Genomic DNA, 23,295 nt, shown 5'->3' on the forward strand with positions numbered 1-23,295 from the left:
AGTTTGCAGGAGGCGCTTGGCACTGTCAAACCAGCCACAGTTGCCTGTGGTGGTACTTTCCATCTGGGAGGTATCTTCAACAGTGCGGAATTTCAGCAGGCAGCCAGCCACTCTGGGCCACCCGTCCATGGATAGGAACGAAAGGCTTTCCCCAGAGAAACAAAACTCACCCGGCCAGGTTCCTGATGTCAGTTTGCAGGAGGCACTTGGCACTGTCAAACCAGCCACAGGTGCCTGTGGGGGCACTTTTCATCTGGGAGGCATCCCGATCCATGCGGAATTTCAGCAGGCAGCCGGCCACTCCGGGCCACCAGGCCCTGGACAAGAACCACGGCTTTTCCCTAGGGAAACAAAAGTCACCCGGCCAGGTTCCTGATGTCAGTTTGCAGGAGGCACTTGGCACTGTCAAACCAGCCACAGTTGGCTGTGGGGGCACTTTCCATCTGGGAGGCATCCCGATCCATGCGGAATTTCAGCAGGCAGCCGGGCACTCCAGGCCGCAAGGCCCTGGACATGAATCATGGTCTTTCCCCAGAGAAAGGAAAGTCACAAGGCCAGGTTCCTGATGTCATTTTGCAGGAGGCACATGGCACTGTCAAACCAGCCACAGGTGCCTGTGGGGGCACCTTGCATCTCGGCGGCATCCTGATCCATGCCGAATTCCAGCAGGCAGCCGGCCACTCCGGGCCATTAGACCTTGGACACGTACAATGGCCTTTCCCCAGAGAAATAAAAGTCACCAGGCCAGGTTCCTGATGTCAGTTTGCAGGAGGCACTTGGCACTGTCAAACCAGCCACAGTTGCCTGTGGGGGCTCCTTTCATCTGGGAGTTATCCGCATCCGTGCGGAATTTCAACAGGCAGCCGGCCACTCCAGGCCACCTGGCCCTGGAGTGGAGCGATGGCTTTTCCCCAGAGAAACAAAAGTCACCCGGCCAGGTTCCTGATGTCAGTTTGCAGGAGGCACTTGGCACTGTCAAACCAGCCACACGCACCTGTATGGGCACCTTGCATCTGGGCGGTATCCTCATCTGTGCGGAAGTTCAGCAGGCTGCCGGCCACACCAGGCCACCGGGCACTGGACACGAACGATGCCCTTTCCCGTGAGAAACAAAAGTCACCAGGCCAGGTTCCTGATGTCAGTTTGCAGGAGGCGCTTGGCACTGTCAAACCAGCCACAGTTGCCTGTGGTGGTACTTTCCATCTGGGAGGTATCTTCAACAGTGCGGAATTTCAGCAGGCAGCCAGCCACTCTGGGCCACCCGTCCATGGATAGGAACGAAAGGCTTTCCCCAGAGAAACAAAACTCACCCGGCCAGGTTCCTGATGTCAGTTTGCAGGAGGCACTTGGCACTGTCAAACCAGCCACAGGTGCCTGTGGGGGCACTTTTCATCTGGGAGGCATCCCGATCCATGCGGAATTTCAGCAGGCCGCCGGCCACTCCGGGCCACCAGGCCCTGGACAAGAACCACGGCTTTTCCCTAGGGAAACAAACGTCACCCGGCCAGGTTCCTGAGGTCAGTTTGCAGGAGGCACTTGGCACTGTCAAACCAGCCACAGTTGCCTGTGGGGGCACCTTGCATCTCGGCGGCATCCTGATCCATGCCGAATTCCAGCAGGCAGCCGGCCACTCCAGGCCATTAGACCTTGGACACGTACAATGGCCTTTCCCCAGAGAAATAAAAGTCACCAGGCCAGGTTCCTGATGTCAGTTTGCAGGAGGCACTTGGCACTGTCAAACCAGCCACAGTTGCCTGTGGGGGCTCCTTTCATCTGGGAGTTATCCGCATCCGTGCGGAATTTCAACAGGCAGCCGGCCACTCCAGGCCACCTGGCCTTGGAGTGGAGCGATGGCTTTTCCCCAGAGAAACAAAAGTCACCCGGCCAGGTTCCTGATGTCAGTTTGCAGGAGGCACTTGGCACTGTCAAACCAGCCACACGCACCTGTATGGGCACCTTGCATCTGGGAGGTATCCTCATCTGTGCGGAAGTTCAACAGGCTGCCGGCCACACCAGGCCACCGGGCAATGGACATGAACAATGCCCTTTCCCGTGAGAAACAAAAGTCACCAGGCCAGGTTCCTGATGTCAGTTTGCAGGAGGCGCTTGGCACTGTCAAACCAGCCACAGTTGCCTGTGGTGGTACTTTCCATCTGGGAGGTATCTTCAACAGTGCGGAATTTCAGCAGGCAGCCAGCCACTCTGGGCCACCCGTCCATGGATAGGAACGAAAGGCTTTCCCCAGAGAAACAAAACTCACCCGGCCAGGTTCCTGATGTCAGTTTGCAGGAGGCACTTGGCACTGTCAAACCAGCCACAGGTGCCTGTGGGGGCACTTTTCATCTGGGAGGCATCCCGATCCATGCGGAATTTCAGCAGGCAGCCGGCCACTCCGGGCCACCAGGCCCTGGACAAGAACCACGGCTTTTCCCTAGGGAAACAAAAGTCACCCGGCCAGGTTCCTGAGGTCAGTTTGCAGGAGGCACTTGGCACTGTCAAACCAGCCACAGTTGCCTGTGGGGGCACCTTGCATCTGGGAGGCATCCTGATCCATGCGGAATTTCAGCAGGCAGCCGGCCACTCCGGGCCACTGGGCTCTGAACAAGAATGATGGCCTTTCCCCAGAGAAACAAAACTCACAAGGCCAGGTTCCTGATGTCAGTTTGCAGGAGGCACTTGGCACTGTCAAACCAGCCACAGTTGCCTGTGGTGGCACCTTACATCTGGGAGGTATCCTGATCCGTGTGGAATTTCAGCAGGCAGCAGGCAAGTACGGGCCACCGGGCCCTGGACATGAACCATGGCCTTTCCCCTGAGAAAGAAAATCACCAGGCCAGGTTTCTGATGTCAGTTTGCAGGAAGCACTTGGCACTGTCAAACCAGCCACAGTTGCCTGTGGGGGCACCTTGCATCTGGGAGGCATCCCGATCCATGCGGAATTTCAGCAGGCAGCCGGGCACTCCAGGCCGCAAGGCCCTGGACATGAATCATGGTCTTTCCCCAGAGAAAGGAAAGTCACAAGGCCAGGTTCCTGATGTCAGTTTGCAGGAGGCACTTGGCACTGTCAAACCAGCCACAGTTGCCTGTGGTGGCACCTTACATCTGGGAGGTATCCTGATCCGTGTGGAATTTCAGCAGGCAGCAGGCAAGTACGGGCCACCGGGCCCTGGACATGAACCATGGCCTTTCCCCTGAGAAAGAAAATCACCAGGCCAGGTTTCTGATGTCAGTTTGCAGGAAGCACTTGGCACTGTCAAACCAGCCACAGTTGCCTGTGGGGGCACCTTTCATCTCGGCGGCATCCTGGTCCGTGCAGAATTTCAGCAGGGGGCCGGCCACTCAGGACACCAGGCTCAGGATATGAACCATGGCCTTTCCCCAGAGAAACAAAAGTCACCAGGCCAGGTTCCTGATGTCAGTTTGCAGGAGGCACTTGGCACTGTCAAACCAGCCACAGTTGCCTGTGGGGGCACCTTTCATCTCGGCGGCATCCTGGTCCGTGCAGAATTTCAGCAGGGGGCCGGCCACTCAGGACACCAGGCTCAGGATATGAACCATGGCCTTTCCCCAGAGAAACAAAAGTCACCAGGCCAGGTTCCTGATGTCAGTTTGCAGGAGGCACTTGGCACTGTCAAACCAGCCACAGTTGCCTGTGGGGGCTCCTTTCATCTGGGAGTTATCCGCATCCGTGCGGAATTTCAACAGGCAGCCGGCCACTCCAGGCCACCTGGCCCTGGAGTGGAGCGATGGCTTTTCCCCAGAGAAACAAAAGTCACCCGGCCAGGTTCCTGATGTCAGTTTGCAGGAGGCACTTGGCACTGTCAAACCAGCCACACGCACCTGTATGGGCACCTTGCATCTGGGAGGTATCCTCATCTGTGCGGAAGTTCAGCAGGCTGCCGGCCACACCAGGCCACCGGGCACTGGACACGAACGATGCCCTTTCCCGTGAGAAACAAAAGTCACCAGGCCAGGTTCCTGATGTCAGTTTGCAGGAGGCGCTTGGCACTGTCAAACCAGCCACAGTTGCCTGTGGTGGTACTTTCCATCTGGGAGGTATCTTCAACAGTGCGGAATTTCAGCAGGCAGCCAGCCACTCTGGGCCACCCGTCCATGGATAGGAACGAAAGGCTTTCCCCTGAGAAACAAAAGACTCCAGGCCAGGTTCCTGATGTCAGTTTGCAGGAGGCACTTGGCACTGTCAAACCAGCCACAGGTGCCTGTGGGGGCACTTTTCATCTGGGAGGCATCCCGATCCATGCGGAATTTCAGCAGGCAGCCGGCCATACCGGCCACCAGGCCCTGGAGAAGAACCACGGCTTTTCCCTAGGGAAACAAAAGTCACCCGGCCAGGTTCCTGATGTCAGTTTGCAGGAGGCACTTGGCACTGTCAAACCAGCCACAGTTGCCTGTGGGGGCTCCTTTCATCTGGGATTTATCCGCATCCGTGCGGAATTTCAACAGGCAGCCGGCCACTCCAGGCCACCTGGCCTTGGAGTGGAGCGATGGCTTTTCCCCAGAGAAACAAAAGTCACCCGGCCAGGTTCCTGATGTCAGTTTGCAGGAGGCACTTGGCACTGTCAAACCAGCCACACGCACCTGTATGGGCACCTTGCATCTGGGAGGTATCCTCATCTGTGCGGAAGTTCAGCAGGCTGCCGGCCACACCAGGCCACCGGGCACTGGACACGAACGATGCCCTTTCCCGTGAGAAACAAAAGTCACCAGGCCAGGTTCCTGATGTCAGTTTGCAGGAGGCGCTTGGCACTGTCAAACCAGCCACAGTTGCCTGTGGTGGTACTTTCCATCTGGGAGGTATCTTCAACAGTGCGGAATTTCAGCAGGCAGCCAGCCACTCTGGGCCACCCGTCCATGGATAGGAACGAAAGGCTTTCCCCAGAGAAACAAAACTCACCCGGCCAGGTTCCTGATGTCAGTTTGCAGGAGGCACTTGGCACTGTCAAACCAGCCACAGGTGCCTGTGGGGGCACTTTTCATCTGGGAGGCATCCCGATCCATGCGGAATTTCAGCAGGCAGCCGGCCACTCCGGGCCACCAGGCCCTGGACAAGAACCACGGCTTTTCCCTAGGGAAACAAAAGTCACCCGGCCAGGTTCCTGATGTCAGTTTGCAGGAGGCACTTGGCACTGTCAAACCAGCCACAGTTGGCTGTGGGGGCACTTTCCATCTGGGAGGCATCCCGATCCATGCGGAATTTCAGCAGGCAGCCGGGCACTCCAGGCCGCAAGGCCCTGGACATGAATCATGGTCTTTCCCCAGAGAAAGGAAAGTCACAAGGCCAGGTTCCTGATGTCATTTTGCAGGAGGCACATGGCACTGTCAAACCAGCCACAGGTGCCTGTGGGGGCACCTTGCATCTCGGCGGCATCCTGATCCATGCCGAATTCCAGCAGGCAGCCGGCCACTCCGGGCCATTAGACCTTGGACACGTACAATGGCCTTTCCCCAGAGAAATAAAAGTCACCAGGCCAGGTTCCTGATGTCAGTTTGCAGGAGGCACTTGGCACTGTCAAACCAGCCACAGTTGCCTGTGGGGGCTCCTTTCATCTGGGAGTTATCCGCATCCGTGCGGAATTTCAACAGGCAGCCGGCCACTCCAGGCCACCTGGCCCTGGAGTGGAGCGATGGCTTTTCCCCAGAGAAACAAAAGTCACCCGGCCAGGTTCCTGATGTCAGTTTGCAGGAGGCACTTGGCACTGTCAAACCAGCCACACGCACCTGTATGGGCACCTTGCATCTGGGCGGTATCCTCATCTGTGCGGAAGTTCAGCAGGCTGCCGGCCACACCAGGCCACCGGGCACTGGACACGAACGATGCCCTTTCCCGTGAGAAACAAAAGTCACCAGGCCAGGTTCCTGATGTCAGTTTGCAGGAGGCGCTTGGCACTGTCAAACCAGCCACAGTTGCCTGTGGTGGTACTTTCCATCTGGGAGGTATCTTCAACAGTGCGGAATTTCAGCAGGCAGCCAGCCACTCTGGGCCACCCGTCCATGGATAGGAACGAAAGGCTTTCCCCAGAGAAACAAAACTCACCCGGCCAGGTTCCTGATGTCAGTTTGCAGGAGGCACTTGGCACTGTCAAACCAGCCACAGGTGCCTGTGGGGGCACTTTTCATCTGGGAGGCATCCCGATCCATGCGGAATTTCAGCAGGCCGCCGGCCACTCCGGGCCACCAGGCCCTGGACAAGAACCACGGCTTTTCCCTAGGGAAACAAACGTCACCCGGCCAGGTTCCTGAGGTCAGTTTGCAGGAGGCACTTGGCACTGTCAAACCAGCCACAGTTGCCTGTGGGGGCACCTTGCATCTCGGCGGCATCCTGATCCATGCCGAATTCCAGCAGGCAGCCGGCCACTCCAGGCCATTAGACCTTGGACACGTACAATGGCCTTTCCCCAGAGAAATAAAAGTCACCAGGCCAGGTTCCTGATGTCAGTTTGCAGGAGGCACTTGGCACTGTCAAACCAGCCACAGTTGCCTGTGGGGGCTCCTTTCATCTGGGAGTTATCCGCATCCGTGCGGAATTTCAACAGGCAGCCGGCCACTCCAGGCCACCTGGCCTTGGAGTGGAGCGATGGCTTTTCCCCAGAGAAACAAAAGTCACCCGGCCAGGTTCCTGATGTCAGTTTGCAGGAGGCACTTGGCACTGTCAAACCAGCCACACGCACCTGTATGGGCACCTTGCATCTGGGAGGTATCCTCATCTGTGCGGAAGTTCAACAGGCTGCCGGCCACACCAGGCCACCGGGCAATGGACATGAACAATGCCCTTTCCCGTGAGAAACAAAAGTCACCAGGCCAGGTTCCTGATGTCAGTTTGCAGGAGGCGCTTGGCACTGTCAAACCAGCCACAGTTGCCTGTGGTGGTACTTTCCATCTGGGAGGTATCTTCAACAGTGCGGAATTTCAGCAGGCAGCCAGCCACTCTGGGCCACCCGTCCATGGATAGGAACGAAAGGCTTTCCCCAGAGAAACAAAACTCACCCGGCCAGGTTCCTGATGTCAGTTTGCAGGAGGCACTTGGCACTGTCAAACCAGCCACAGGTGCCTGTGGGGGCACTTTTCATCTGGGAGGCATCCTGATCCATGCGGAATTTCAGCAGGCAGCCGGCCACTGCGGGCCACTGGGCTCTGAACAAGAATGATGGCCTTTCCCCAGAGAAACAAAACTCACAAGGCCAGGTTCCTGATGTCAGTTTGCAGGAGGCACTTGGCACTGTCAAACCAGCCACAGTTGCCTGTGGTGGCACCTTACATCTGGGAGGTATCCTGATCCGTGTGGAATTTCAGCAGGCAGCAGGCAAGTACGGGCCACCGGGCCCTGGACATGAACCATGGCCTTTCCCCTGAGAAAGAAAATCACCAGGCCAGGTTCCTGATGTCAGTTTGCAGGAAGCACTTGGCACTGTCAAACCAGCCACAGTTGCCTGTGGGGGCACCTTGCATCTGGGAGGCATCCCGATCCATGCGGAATTTCAGCAGGCAGCCGGCCACTCCGGGCCACCAGGCCCTGGACAAGAACCACGGCTTTTCCCTAGGGAAACAAAAGTCACCCGGCCAGGTTCCTGATGTCAGTTTGCAGGAGGCACTTGGCACTGTCAAACCAGCCACAGTTGGCTGTGGGGGCACTTTCCATCTGGGAGGCATCCCGATCCATGCGGAATTTCAGCAGGCAGCCGGGCACTCCAGGCTGCAAGGCCCTGGACATGAATCATGGTCTTTCCCCAGAGAAAGGAAAGTCACAAGGCCAGGTTCCTGATGTCAGTTTGCAGGAGGCACTTGGCACTGTCAAACCAGCCACAGTTGCCTGTGGTGGCACCTTACATCTGGGAGGTATCCTGATCCGTGTGGAATTTCAGCAGGCAGCAGGCAAGTACGGGCCACCGGGCCCTGGACATGAACCATGGCCTTTCCCCTGAGAAAGAAAATCACCAGGCCAGGTTCCTGATGTCAGTTTGCAGGAAGCACTTGGCACTGTCAAACCAGCCACAGTTGCCTGTGGGGGCACCTTTCATCTCGGCGGCATCCTGGTCCGTGCAGAATTTCAGCAGGGGGCCGGCCACTCAGGACACCAGGCTCAGGATATGAACCATGGCCTTTCCCCAGAGAAACAAAAGTCACCAGGCCAGGTTCCTGATGTCAGTTTGCAGGAGGCACTTGGCACTGTCAAACCAGCCACAGTTGCCTGTGGGGGCACCTTTCATCTCGGCGGCATCCTGGTCCGTGCAGAATTTCAGCAGGGGGCCGGCCACTCAGGACACCAGGCTCAGGATATGAACCATGGCCTTTCCCCAGAGAAACAAAAGTCACCAGGCCAGGTTCCTGATGTCAGTTTGCAGGAGGCACTTGGCACTGTCAAACCAGCCACAGGTGCCTGTGGGGCACCTTGCATCTCGGAGGTATCCTGATCCGTGCGGAATTTCAGCAGTCAGCCGGCCACTTTGGGCCACAGTTTGTAGGATATGAACCATGGCCTTTCCCCAGAGAAATAAAAGTCACCAGGTCAGGTTCCTGATGTCAGTGTGCAGGAGGCACTTGGCACTGTCAAACCAGCCACAGTTGCCTGTGGGGGCACCTTGCATCTCGGCGGCATCCTGATCCATGCCGAATTCCAGCAGGCAGCCGGCCACTCCGGGCCATTAGACCTTGGACACGTACAATGGCCTTTCCCCAGAGAAATAAAAGTCACCAGGCCAGGTTCCTGATGTCAGTTTGCAGGAGGCACTTGGCACTGTCAAACCAGCCACAGTTGCCTATGGTGGCTCCTTTCATCTGGGAGTTATCCGCATCCGTGCGGAATTTCAACAGGCAGCCGGCCACTCCAGGCCACCTGGCCCTGGAGTGGAGCGATGGCTTTTCCCCAGAGAAACAAAAGTCACCCGGCCAGGTTCCTGATGTCAGTTTGCAGGAGGCACTTGGCACTGTCAAACCAGCCACACGCACCTGTATGGGCACCTTGCATCTGGGAGGTATCCTCATCTGTGCGGAAGTTCAGCAGGCTGCCGGCCACACCAGGCCACCGGGCACTGGACACGAACGATGCCCTTTCCCGTGAGAAACAAAAGTCACCAGGCCAGGTTCCTGATGTCAGTTTGCAGGAGGCGCTTGGCACTGTCAAACCAGCCACAGTTGCCTGTGGTGGTACTTTCCATCTGGGAGGTATCTTCAACAGTGCGGAATTTCAGCAGGCAGCCAGCCACTCTGGGCCACCCGTCCATGGATAGGAACGAAAGGCTTTCCCCTGAGAAACAAAAGACTCCAGGCCAGGTTCCTGATGTCAGTTTGCAGGAGGCACTTGGCACTGTCAAACCAGCCACAGGTGCCTGTGGGGGCACTTTTCATCTGGGAGGCATCCCGATCCATGCGGAATTTCAGCAGGCAGCCGGCCACTCCGGGCCACCAGGCCCTGGACAAGAACCACGGCTTTTCCCTAGGGAAACAAAAGTCACCCGGCCAGGTTCCTGATGTCAGTTTGCAGGAGGCACTTGGCACTGTCAAACCAGCCACAGTTGCCTGTGGGGGCACTTTCCATCTGGGAGTTATCCGCATCCGTGCGGAATTTCAGCAGGCAGCCGGGCACTCCAGGCCGCAAGGCCCTGGACATGAATCATGGTCTTTCCCCAGAGAAAGGAAAGTCACAAGGCCAGGTTCCTGATGTCATTTTGCAGGAGGCACATGGCACTGTCAAACCAGCCACAGGTGCCTGTGGGGGCACCTTGCATCTCGGCGGCATCCTGATCCATGCCGAATTCCAGCAGGCAGCCGGCCACTCCGGGCCATTAGACCTTGGACACGTACAATGGCCTTTCCCCAGAGAAATAAAAGTCACCAGGCCAGGTTCCTGATGTCAGTTTGCAGGAGGCACTTGGCACTGTCAAACCAGCCACAGTTGCCTGTGGGGGCTCCTTTCATCTGGGAGTTATCCGCATCCGTGCGGAATTTCAACAGGCAGCCGGCCACTCCAGGCCACCTGGCCCTGGAGTGAGCGATGGCTTTTCCCCAGAGAAACAAAACTCACCCGGCCAGGTTCCTGATGTCAGTTTGCAGGAGGCACTTGGCACTGTCAAACCAGCCACACGCACCTGTATGGGCACCTTGCATCTGGGCGGTATCCTCATCTGTGCGGAAGTTCAGCAGGCTGCCGGCCACACCAGGCCACCGGGCACTGGACACGAACGATGCCCTTTCCCGTGAGAAACAAAAGTCACCAGGCCAGGTTCCTGATGTCAGTTTGCAGGAGGCGCTTGGCACTGTCAAACCAGCCACAGTTGCCTGTGGTGGTACTTTCCATCTGGGAGGCATCCCGATCCATGCGGAATTTCAGCAGGCAGCCGGCCACTCCGGGCCACCCGTCCATGGATAGGAACGAAAGGCTTTCCCCAGAGAAACAAAACTCACCCGGCCAGGTTCCTGATGTCAGTTTGCAGGAGGCACTTGGCACTGTCAAACCAGCCACAGGTGCCTGTGGGGGCACTTTTCATCTGGGAGGCATCCCGATCCATGCGGAATTTCAGCAGGCAGCCGGCCACTCCGGGCCACCAGGCCCTGGACAAGAACCACGGCTTTTCCCTAGGGAAACAAAAGTCACCCGGCCAGGTTCCTGAGGTCAGTTTGCAGGAGGCACTTGGCACTGTCAAACCAGCCACAGGTGCCTGTGGGGGCACCTTGCATCTCGGCGGCATCCTGATCCATGCCGAATTCCAGCAGGCAGCCGGCCACTCCAGGCCATTAGACCTTGGACACGTACAATGGCCTTTCCCCAGAGAAATAAAAGTCACCAGGCCAGGTTCCTGATGTCAGTTTGCAGGAGGCACTTGGCACTGTCAAACCAGCCACAGTTGCCTGTGGGGGCTCCTTTCATCTGGGAGTTATCCGCATCCGTGCGGAATTTCAACAGGCAGCCGGCCACTCCAGGCCACCTGGCCTTGGAGTGGAGCGATGGCTTTTCCCCAGAGAAACAAAAGTCACCCGGCCAGGTTCCTGATGTCAGTTTGCAGGAGGCACTTGGCACTGTCAAACCAGCCACACGCACCTGTATGGGCACCTTGCATCTGGGAGGTATCCTCATCTGTGCGGAAGTTCAGCAGGCTGCCGGCCACACCAGGCCACCGGGCAATGGACATGAACGATGCCCTTTCCCGTGAGAAACAAAAGTCACCAGGCCAGGTTCCTGATGTCAGTTTGCAGGAGGCGCTTGGCACTGTCAAACCAGCCACAGTTGCCTGTGGTGGTACTTTCCATCTGGGAGGTATCTTCAACAGTGCGGAATTTCAGCAGGCAGCCAGCCACTCTGGGCCACCCGTCCATGGATAGGAACGAAAGGCTTTCCCCAGAGAAACAAAACTCACCCGGCCAGGTTCCTGATGTCAGTTTGCAGGAGGCACTTGGCACTGTCAAACCAGCCACAGGTGCCTGTGGGGGCACTTTTCATCTGGGAGGCATCCCGATCCATGCGGAATTTCAGCAGGCAGCCGGCCACTCCGGGCCACCAGGCCCTGGACAAGAACCACGGCTTTTCCCTAGGGAAACAAAAGTCACCCGGCCAGGTTCCTGAGGTCAGTTTGCAGGAGGCACTTGGCACTGTCAAACCAGCCACAGGTGCCTGTGGGGGCACCTTGCATCTCGGCGGCATCCTGATCCATGCCGAATTCCAGCAGGCAGCCGGCCACTCCAGGCCATTAGACCTTGGACACGTACAATGGCCTTTCCCCAGAGAAATAAAAGTCACCAGGCCAGGTTCCTGATGTCAGTTTGCAGGAGGCGCTTGGCACTGTCAAACCAGCCACAGTTGCCTGTGGTGGTACTTTCCATCTGGGAGGTATCTTCAACAGTGCGGAATTTCAGCAGGCAGCCAGCCACTCTGGGCCACCCGTCCATGGATAGGAACGAAAGGCTTTCCCCAGAGAAACAAAACTCACCCGGCCAGGTTCCTGATGTCAGTTTGCAGGAGGCACTTGGCACTGTCAAACCAGCCACAGGTGCCTGTGGGGGCACTTTTCATCTGGGAGGCATCCTGATCCATGCGGAATTTCAGCAGGCAGCCGGCCACTCCGGGCCACTGGGCTCTGAACAAGAATGATGGCCTTTCCCCAGAGAAACAAAACTCACAAGGCCAGGTTCCTGATGTCAGTTTGCAGGAGGCACTTGGCACTGTCAAACCAGCCACAGTTGCCTGTGGTGGCACCTTACATCTGGGAGGTATCCTGATCCGTGTGGAATTTCAGCAGGCAGCAGGCAAGTACGGGCCACCGGGCCCTGGACATGAACCATGGCCTTTCCCCTGAGAAAGAAAATCACCAGGCCAGGTTTCTGATGTCAGTTTGCAGGAAGCACTTGGCACTGTCAAACCAGCCACAGTTGCCTCTGGGGGCACCTTTCATCTCGGCGGCATCCTGGTCCGTGCAGAATTTCAGCAGGGGGCCGGCCACTCAGGACACTAGGCTAAGGATATGAACCATGGCCTTTCCCCAGAGAAACAAAAGTCACCCGGCCAGGTTCCTGATGTCAGTTTGCAGGAGGCACTTGGCACTGTCAAACCAGCCACAGGTGCCTGTGGGGCACCTTGCATCTCGGAGGTATCCTGATCCGTGCGGAATTTCAGCAGTCAGCCGGCCACTTTGGGCCACAGTTTGTAGGATATGAACCATGGCCTTTCCCCAGAGAAACAAAAGTCACCAGGTCAGGTTCCTGATGTCAGTGTGCAGGAGGCACTTGGCACTGTCAAACCAGCCACAGTTGCCTGTGGGGGCACCTTGCATCTCGGCGGCATCCTGATCCATGCCGAATTCCAGCAGGCAGCCGGCCACTCCGGGCCATTAGACCTTGGACACGTACAATGGCCTTTCCCCAGAGAAATAAAAGTCACCAGGCCAGGTTCCTGATGTCAGTTTGCAGGAGGCACTTGGCACTGTCAAACCAGCCACAGTTGCCTGTGGGGGCTCCTTTCATCTGGGAGTTATCCGCATCCGTGCGGAATTTCAACAGGCAGCCGGCCACTCCAGGCCACCTGGCCCTGGAGTGGAGCGATGGCTTTTCCCCAGAGAAACAAAAGTCACCCGGCCAGGTTCCTGATGTCAGTTTGCAGGAGGCACTTGGCACTGTCAAACCAGCCACACGCACCTGTATGGGCACCTTGCATCTGGGCGGTATCCTCATCTGTGCGGAAGTTCAGCAGGCTGCCGGCCACACCAGGCCACCGGGCACTGGACACGAACGATGCCCTTTCCCGTGAGAAACAAAAGTCACCAGGCCAGGTTCCTGATGTCAGTTTGCAGGAGGCGCTTGGCACTGTCAAACCAGCCACAGTTGCCTGTGGTGGTACTTTCCATCTGGGAGGTATCTTCAACAGTGCGGAATTTCAGCAGGCAGCCAGCCACTCTGGGCCACACGTCCATGGATAGGAACGAAAGGCTTTCCCCAGAGAAACAAAACTCACCAGGCGAGGTTCCTGATGTCAGTTTGCAGGAGGCACTTGGCACTGTCAAACCAGCCACAGGTGCCTGTGGGGGCACTTTTCATCTGGGAGGCATCCCGATCCATGCGGAATTTCAGCAGGCAGCCGGCCACTCCGGGCCACCAGGCCCTGGACAAGAACCACGGCTTTTCCCTAGGGAAACAAAAGTCACCCGGCCAGGTTCCTGATGTCAGTTTGCAGGAGGCACTTGGCACTGTCAAACCAGCCACAGTTGGCTGTGGGGGCACTTTCCATCTGGGAGGCATCCCGATCCATGCGGAATTTCAGCAGGCAGCCGGGCACTCCAGGCCGCAAGGCCCTGGACATGAATCATGGTCTTTCCCCAGAGAAAGGAAAGTCACAAGGCCAGGTTCCTGATGTCATTTTGCAGGAGGCACATGGCACTGTCAAACCAGCCACAGGTGCCTGTGGGGGCACCTTGCATCTCGGCGGCATCCTGATCCATGTCGAATTCCAGCAGGCAGCCGGCCACTCCGGGCCATTAGACCTTGGACACGTACAATGGCCTTTCCCCAGAGAAATAAAAGTCACCAGGCCAGGTTCCTGATGTCAGTTTGCAGGAGGCACTTGGCACTGTCAAACCAGCCACAGTTGCCTGTGGGGGCTCCTTTCATCTGGGAGTTATCCGCATCCGTGCGGAATTTCAACAGGCAGCCGGCCACTCCAGGCCACCTGGCCCTGGAGTGGAGCGATGGCTTTTCCCCAGAGAAACAAAAGTCACCCGGCCAGGTTCCTGATGTCAGTTTGCAGGAGGCACTTGGCACTGTCAAACCAGCCACACGCACCTGTATGGGCACCTTGCATCTGGGAGGTATCCTCATCTGTGCGGAAGTTCAGCAGGCTGCCGGCCACACCAGGCCACCGGGCAATGGACATGAACGATGCCCTTTCCCGTGAGAAACAAAAGTCACCAGGCCGGGTTCCTGATGTCAGTTTGCAGGAGGCGCTTGGCACTGTCAAACCAGCCACAGTTGCCTGTGGTGGTACTTTCCATCTGGGAGGTATCTTCAACAGTGCGGAATTTCAGCAGGCAGCCAGCCACTCTGGGCCACCCGTCCATGGATAGGAACGAAAGGCTTTCCCGTGAGAAACAAAACTCACCCGGCCAGGTTCCTGATGTCAGTTTGCAGGAGGCACTTGGCACTGTCAAACCAGCCACAGGTGCCTGTGGGGGCACTTTTCATCTGGGAGGCATCCTGATCCGTGTGGAATTTCAGCAGGCAGCCGGCCACTCCGGGCCACTGGGCTCTGAACAAGAATGATGGCCTTTCCCCAGAGAAACAAAACTCACAAGGCCAGGTTCCTGATGTCAGTTTGCAGGAGGCACATGGCACTGTCAAACCAGCCACAGTTGCCTGTGGTGGCACCTTACATCTGGGAGGTATCCTGATCCGTGTGGAATTTCAGCAGGCAGCAGGCAAGTACGGGCCACCGGGCCCTGGACATGAACCATGGCCTTTCCCCTGAGAAAGAAAATCACCAGGCCAGGTTTCTGATGTCAGTTTGCAGGAAGCACTTGGCACTGTCAAACCAGCCACAGTTGCCTCTGGGGGCACCTTTCATCTCGGCGGCATCCTGGTCCGTGCAGAATTTCAGCAGGGGGCCGGCCACTCAGGACACCAGGCTCAGGATATGAACCATGGCCTTTCCCCAGAGAAACAAAAGTCACCAGGCCAGGTTCCTGATGTCAGTTTGCAGGAGGCACTTGGCACTGTCAAACCAGCCACAGGTGCCTGTGGGGCACCTTGCATCTCGGAGGTATCCTGATCCGTGCGGAATTTCAGCAGTCAGCCGGCCACTTTGGGCCACAGTTTGTAGGATATGAACCATGGCCTTTCCCCAGAGAAACAAAAGTCACCAGGTCAGGTTCCTGATGTCAGTGTGCAGGAGGCACTTGGCACTGTCAAACCAGCCACAGTTGCCTGTGGGGGCACCTTGCATCTCGGCGGCATCCTGATCCATGCCGAATTCCAGCAGGCAGCCGGCCACTCCGGGCCATTAGACCTTGGACACGTACAATGGCCTTTCCCCAGAGAAATAAAAGTCACCAGGCCAGGTTCCTGATGTCAGTTTGCAGGAGGCACTTGGCACTGTCAAACCAGCCACAGTTGCCTGTGGGGGCTCCTTTCATCTGGGAGTTATCCGCATCCGTGCGGAATTTCAACAGGCAGCCGGCCACTCCAGGCCACCTGGCCCTGGAGTGGAGCGATGGCTTTTCCCCAGAGAAACAAAAGTCACCCGGCCAGGTTCCTGATGTCAGTTTGCAGGAGGCACTTGGCACTGTCAAACCAGCCACACGCACCTGTATGGGCACCTTGCATCTGGGCGGTATCCTCATCTGTGCGGAAGTTCAGCAGGCTGCCGGCCACACCAGGCCACCGGGCACTGGACACGAACGATGCCCTTTCCCGTGAGAAACAAAAGTCACCAGGCCAGGTTCCTGATGTCAGTTTGCAGGAGGCGCTTGGCACTGTCAAACCAGCCACAGTTGCCTGTGGTGGTACTTTCCATCTGGGAGGTATCTTCAACAGTGCGGAATTTCAGCAGGCAGCCAGCCACTCTGGGCCACCCGTCCATGGATAGGAACGAAAGGCTTTCCCCTGAGAAACAAAAGACATCAGGCCAGGTTCCTGATATCAGTTTGCAGGAGGCACTTGGCACTGTCAAACCAGCCACAGGTGCCTGTGGGGGCACTTTTCATCTGGGAGGCATCCCGATCCATGCGGAATTTCAGCAGGCAGCCGGCCACTCCGGGCCACCAGGCCCTGGACAAGAACCACGGCTTTTCCCTAGGGAAACAAAAGTCACCCGGCCAGGTTCCTGATGTCAGTTTGCAGGAGGCACTTGGCACTGTCAAACCAGCCACAGTTGGCTGTGGGGGCACTTTCCATCTGGGAGGCATCCCGATCCATGCGGAATTTCAGCAGGCAGCCGGGCACTCCAGGCCGCAAGGCCCTGGACATGAATCATGGTCTTTCCCCAGAGAAAGGAAAGTCACAAGGGCAGGTTCCTGATGTCATTTTGCAGGAGGCACATGGCACTGTCAAACCAGCCACAGGTGCCTGTGGGGGCACCTTGCATCTCGGCGGCATCCTGATCCATGCCGAATTCCAGCAGGCAGCCGGCCACTCCGGGCCATTAGACCTTGGACACGTACAATGGCCTTTCCCCAGAGAAATAAAAGTCACCAGGCCAGGTTCCTGATGTCAGTTTGCAGGAGGCACTTGGCACTGTCAAACCAGCCACAGTTGCCTGTGGGGGCTCCTTTCATCTGGGAGTTATCCGCATCCGTGCGGAATTTCAACAGGCAGCCGGCCACTCCAGGCCACCTGGCCTTGGAGTGGAGCGATGGCTTTTCCCCAGAGAAACAAAAGTCACCCGGCCAGGTTCCTGATGTCAGTTTGCAGGAGGCACTTGGCACTGTCAAACCAGCCACACGCACCTGTATGGGCACCTTGCATCTGGGAGGTATCCTCATCTGTGCGGAAGTTCAGCAGGCTGCCGGCCACACCAGGCCACCGGGCAATGGACATGAACGATGCCCTTTCCCGTGAGAAACAAAAGTCACCAGGCCGGGTTCCTGATGTCAGTTTGCAGGAGGCGCTTGGCACTGTCAAACCAGCCACAGTTGCCTGTGGTGGTACTTTCCATCTGGGAGGTATCTTCAACAGTGCGGAATTTCAGCAGGCAGCCAGCCACTCTGGGCCACCCGTCCATGGATAGGAACGAAAGGCTTTCCCGTGAGAAACAAAACTCACCCGGCCAGGTTCCTGATGTCAGTTTGCAGGAGGCACTTGGCACTGTCAAACCAGCCACAGGTGCCTGTGGGGGCACTTTTCATCTGGGAGGCATCCTGATCCATGCGGAATTTCAGCAGGCAGCCGGCCACTCCGGGCCACTGGGCTCTGAACAAGAATGATGGCCTTTCCCCAGAGAAACAAAACTCACAAGGCCAGGTTCCTGATGTCAGTTTGCAGGAGGCACTTGGCACTGTCAAACCAGCCACAGTTGCCTGTGGTGGCACCTTACATCTGGGAGGTATCCTGATCCGTGTGGAATTTCAGCAGGCAGCAGGCAAGTACGGGCCACCGGGCCCTGGACATGAACCATGGCCTTTCCCCTGAGAAAGAAAATCACCAGGCCAGGTTTCTGATGTCAGTTTGCAGGAAGCACTTGGCACTGTCAAACCAGCCACAGTTGCCTCTGGGGGCACCTTTCATCTCGGCGGCATCCTGGTCCGTGCAGAATTTCAGCAGGGGGCCGGCCACTCAGGACACCAGGCTCAGGATATGAACCATGGCCTTTCCCCTGAGAAACAAAACTCACCAGGCCAGGTTCCTGATGTCAGTTTGCAGGAGGCACTTGGCACTGTCAAACCAGCCACAGGTGCCTGTGGGGCACCTTGCATCTCGGAGGTATCCTGATCCGTGCGGAATTTCAGCAGTCAGCCGGCCACTTTGGGCCACAGTTTGTAGGATATGAACCATGGCCTTTCCCCAGAGAAACAAAAGTCACCAGGTCAGGTTCCTGATGTCAGTGTGCAGGAGGCACTTGGCACTGTCAAACCAGCCACAGTTGCCTGTGGGGGCACCTTGCATCTCGGCGGCATCCTGATCCATGCCGAATTCCAGCAGGCAGCCGGCCACTCCGGGCCATTAGACCTTGGACACGTACAATGGCCTTTCCCCAGAGAAATAAAAGTCACCAGGCCAGGTTCCTGATGTCAGTTTGCAGGAGGCACTTGGCACTGTCAAACCAGCCACAGTTGCCTGTGGGGGCTCCTTTCATCTGGGAGTTATCCGCATCCGTGCGGAATTTCAACAGGCAGCCGGCCACTCCAGGCCACCTGGCCCTGGAGTGGAGCGATGGCTTTTCCCCAGAGAAACAAAAGTCACCCGGCCAGGTTCCTGATGTCAGTTTGCAGGAGGCACTTGGCACTGTCAAACCAGCCACACGCACCTGTATGGGCACCTTGCATCTGGGCGGTATCCTCATCTGTGCGGAAGTTCAGCAGGCTGCCGGCCACACCAGGCCACCGGGCACTGGACACGAACGATGCCCTTTCCCGTGAGAAACAAAAGTCACCAGGCCAGGTTCCTGATGTCAGTTTGCAGGAGGCGCTTGGCACTGTCAAACCAGCCACAGTTGCCTGTGGTGGTACTTTCCATCTGGGAGGTATCTTCAACAGTGCGGAATTTCAGCAGGCAGCCAGCACCTCTGGGCCACCCGTCCATGGATAGGAACGAAAGGCTTTCCCCTGAGAAACAAAAGACATCAGGCCAGGTTCCTGATATCAGTTTGCAGGAGGCACTTGGCACTGTCAAACCAGCCACAGGTGCCTGTGGGGGCACTTTTCATCTGGGAGGCATCCCGATCCATGCGGAATTTCAGCAGGCAGCCGGCCACTCCGGGCCACCAGGCCCTGGACAAGAACCACGGCTTTTCCCTAGGGAAACAAAAGTCACCCGGCCAGGTTCCTGATGTCAGTTTGCAGGAGGCACTTGGCACTGTCAAACCAGCCACAGTTGGCTGTGGGGGCACTTTCCATCTGGGAGGCATCCCGATCCATGCGGAATTTCAGCAGGCAGCCGGGCACTCCAGGCCGCAAGGCCCTGGACATGAATCATGGTCTTTCCCCAGAGAAAGGAAAGTCACAAGGCCAGGTTCCTGATGTCATTTTGCAGGAGGCACATGGCACTGTCAAACCAGCCACAGGTGCCTGTGGGGGCACCTTGCATCTCGGCGGCATCCTGATCCATGCCGAATTCCAGCAGGCAGCCGGCCACTCCGGGCCATTAGACCTTGGACACGTACAATGGCCTTTCCCCAGAGAAATAAAAGTCACCAGGCCAGGTTCCTGATGTCAGTTTGCAGGAGGCACTTGGCACTGTCAAACCAGCCACAGTTGCCTGTGGGGGCTCCTTTCATCTGGGAGTTATCCGCATCCGTGCGGAATTTCAACAGGCAGCCGGCCACTCCAGGCCACCTGGCCTTGGAGTGGAGCGATGGCTTTTCCCCAGAGAAACAAAAGTCACCCGGCCAGGTTCCTGATGTCAGTTTGCAGGAGGCACTTGGCACTGTCAAACCAGCCACACGCACCTGTATGGGCACCTTGCATCTGGGAGGTATCCTCATCTGTGCGGAAGTTCAGCAGGCTGCCGGCCACACCAGGCCACCGGGCAATGGACATGAACGATGCCCTTTCCCGTGAGAAACAAAAGTCACCAGGCCAGGTTCCTGATGTCAGTTTGCAGGAGGCGCTTGGCACTGTCAAACCAGCCACAGTTGCCTGTGGTGGTACTTTCCATCTGGGAGGTATCTTCAACAGTGCGGAATTTCAGCAGGCAGTCAGCCACTCTGGGCCACCCGTCCATGGATAGGAACGAAAGGCTTTCCCCAGAGAAACAAAACTCACCCGGCCAGGTTCCTGATGTCAGTTTGCAGGAGGCACTTGGCACTGTCAAACCAGCCACAGGTGCCTGTGGGGGCACTTTTCATCTGGGAGGCATCCTGATCCATGCGGAATTTCAGCAGGCAGCCGGCCACTCCGGGCCACTGGGCTCTGAACAAGAATGATGGCCTTTCCCCAGAGAAACAAAACTCACAAGGCCAGGTTCCTGATGTCAGTTTGCAGGAGGCACTTGGCACTGTCAAACCAGCCACAGTTGCCTGTGGTGGCACCTTACATCTGGGAGGTATCCTGATCCGTGTGGAATTTCAGCAGGCAGCAGGCAAGTACGGGCCACCGGGCCCTGGACATGAACCATGGCCTTTCCCCTGAGAAAGAAAATCACCAGGCCAGGTTCCTGATGTCAGTTTGCAGGAAGCACTTGGCACTGTCAAACCAGCCACAGTTGCCTCTGGGGGCCACTTTCATCTCGGCGGCATCCTGGTCCGTGCAGAATTTCAGCAGGGGGCCGGCCACTCAGGACACCAGGCTCAGGATATGAACCATGGCCTTTCCCCAGAGAAACAAAAGTCACCAGGCCAGGTTCCTGATGTCAGTTTGCAGGAGGCACTTGGCACTGTCAAACCAGCCAAAGTTGCCTGTGGGGGCACCTTGCATCTCGGAGGTATCCTGATCCGTGCGGAATTTCAGCAGGCAGCCGGCCACTCCGGGCCATTAGACCTTGGACACGTACAATGGCCTTTCCCCAGAGAAACAAAAGTCACCAGGCCAGGTTCCTGATGTCAGTTTGCAGGAGGCACTTGGCACTGTCAAACCAGCCACAGTTGCCTGTGGGGGCTCCTTTCATCTGGGAGTTATCCGCATCCGTGCGGAATTTCAACAGGCAGCCGGCCACTCCAGGCCACCTGGCCTTGGAGTGGAGCGATGGCTTTTCCCCAGAGAAACAAAAGTCACCCGGCCAGGTTCCTGATGTCAGTTTGCAGGAGGCACTTGGCACTGTCAAACCAGCCACACGCACCTGTATGGGCACCTTGCATCTGGGAGGTATCCTCATCTGTGCGGAAGTTCAGCAGGCTGCCGGCCACACCAGGCCACCGGGCAATGGACATGAACAATGCCCTTTCCCGTGAGAAACAAAAGTCACCAGGCCAGGTTCCTGATGTCAGTTTGCAGGAGGCGCTTGGCACTGTCAAACCAGCCACAGTTGCCTGTGGTGGTACTTTCCATCTGGGAGGTATCTTCAACAGTGCGGAATTTCAGCAGGCAGCCAGCCACTCTGGGCCACCCGTCCATGGATAGGAACGAAAGGCTTTCCCGTGAGAAAAAAAAGTCACCCGGCCAGGTTCCTGATGTCAGTTTGCAGGAGGCACTTGGCACTGTCAAACCAGCCACAGGTGCCTGTGGGGGCACTTTTCATCTGGGAGGCATCCTGATCCATGCGGAATTTCAGCAGGCAGCCGGCCACTCCGGGCCACTGGGCTCTGAACAAGAATGATGGCCTTTCCCCAGAGAAACAAAACTCACAAGGCCAGGTTCCTGATGTCAGTTTGCAGGAGGCACTTGGCACTGTCAAACCAGCCACAGTTGCCTGTGGTGGCACCTTACATCTGGGAGGTATCCTGATCCGTGTGGAATTTCAGCAGGCAGCAGGCAAGTACGGGCCACCGGGCCCTGGACATGAACCATGGCCTTTCCGCTGAGAAAGAAAATCACCAGGCCAGGTTCCTGATGTCAGTTTGCAGGAAGCACTTGGCACTGTCAAACCAGCCACAGTTGCCTGTGGGGGCACCTTTCATCTCGGCGGCATCCTGGTCCGTGCAGAATTTCAGCAGGGGGCCGGCCACTCAGGACACCAGGCTCAGGATATGAACCATGGCCTTTCCCCAGAGAAACAAAAGTCACCAGGCCAGGTTCCTGATGTCAGTTTGCAGGAGGCACTTGGCACTGTCAAACCAGCCACAGGTGCCTGTGGGGCACCTTGCATCTCGGAGGTATCCTGATCCGTGCGGAATTTCAGCAGTCAGCCGGCCACTTTGGGCCACAGTTTGTAGGATATGAACCATGGCCTTTCCCCAGAGAAACAAAAGTCACCAGGTCAGGTTCCTGATGTCAGTGTGCAGGAGGCACTTGGCACTGTCAAACCAGCCACAGTTGCCTGTGGGGGCACCTTGCATCTCGGCGGCATCCTGATCCATGCCGAATTCCAGCAGGCAGCCGGCCACTCCGGGCCATTAGACCTTGGACACGTACAATGGCCTTTCCCCAGAGAAATAAAAGTCACCAGGCCAGGTTCCTGATGTCAGTTTGCAGGAGGCACATGGCACTGTCAAACCAGCCACACGCACCTGTATGGGCACCTTGCATCTGGGCGGTATCCTCATCTGTGCGGAAGTTCATCAGGCTGCCGGCCACACCAGGCCACCGGGCAATGGACACGAACGATGCCCTTTCCCGTGAGAAACAAAAGTCACCAGGCCAGGTTCCTGATGTCAGTTTGCAGGAGGCGCTTGGCACTGTCAAACCAGCCACAGTTGCCTGTGGTGGTACTTTCCATCTGGGAGGTATCTTCAACAGTGCGGAATTTCAGCAGGCAGCCAGCCACTCTGGGCCACCCGTCCATGGATAGGAACGAAAGGCTTTCCCCTGAGAAACAAAAGACATCAGGCCAGGTTCCTGATTTCAGTTTGCAGGAGGCACTTGGCACTGTCAAACCAGCCACAGGTGCCTGTGGGGGCACTTTTCATCTGGGAGGCATCCCGATCCATGCGGAATTTCAGCAGGCAGCCGGCCACTCCGGGCCACCAGGCCCTGGACAAGAACCACGGCTTTTCCCTAGGGAAACAAAAGTCACCCGGCCAGGTTCCTGATGTCAGTTTGCAGGAGGCACTTGGCACTGTCAAACCAGCCACAGTTGCCTGTGGGGGCACTTTCCATCTGGGAGGCATCCCGATCCATGCGGAATTTCAGCAGGCAGCCGGCCACTCCAGGCCGCAAGGCCCTGGACATGAATCATGGTCTTTCCCCAGAGAAAGGAAAGTCACAAGGCCAGGTTCCTGATGTCATTTTGCAGGAGGCACATGGCACTGTCAAACCAGCCACAGGTGCCTGTGGGGGCACCTTGTATCTCGGCGGCATCCTGATCCATGCCGAATTCCAGCAGGCAGCCGGCCACTCCGGGCCATTAGACCTTGGACACGTACAATGGCCTTTCCCCAGAGAAATAAAAGTCACCAGGCCAGGTTCCTGATGTCAGTTTGCAGGAGGCACTTGGCACTGTCAAACCAGCCACAGTTGCCTGTGGGGGCTCCTTTCATCTGGGAGTTATCCGCATCCGTGCGGAATTTCAACAGGCAGCCGGCCACTCCAGGCCACCTGGCCTTGGAGTGGAGCG

This window comes from Passer domesticus, chromosome 7 (genome assembly GCF_036417665.1).
Source record: "Passer domesticus isolate bPasDom1 chromosome 7, bPasDom1.hap1, whole genome shotgun sequence".
In the NCBI taxonomy this organism is placed as follows: domain Eukaryota; kingdom Metazoa; phylum Chordata; class Aves; order Passeriformes; family Passeridae; genus Passer; species Passer domesticus.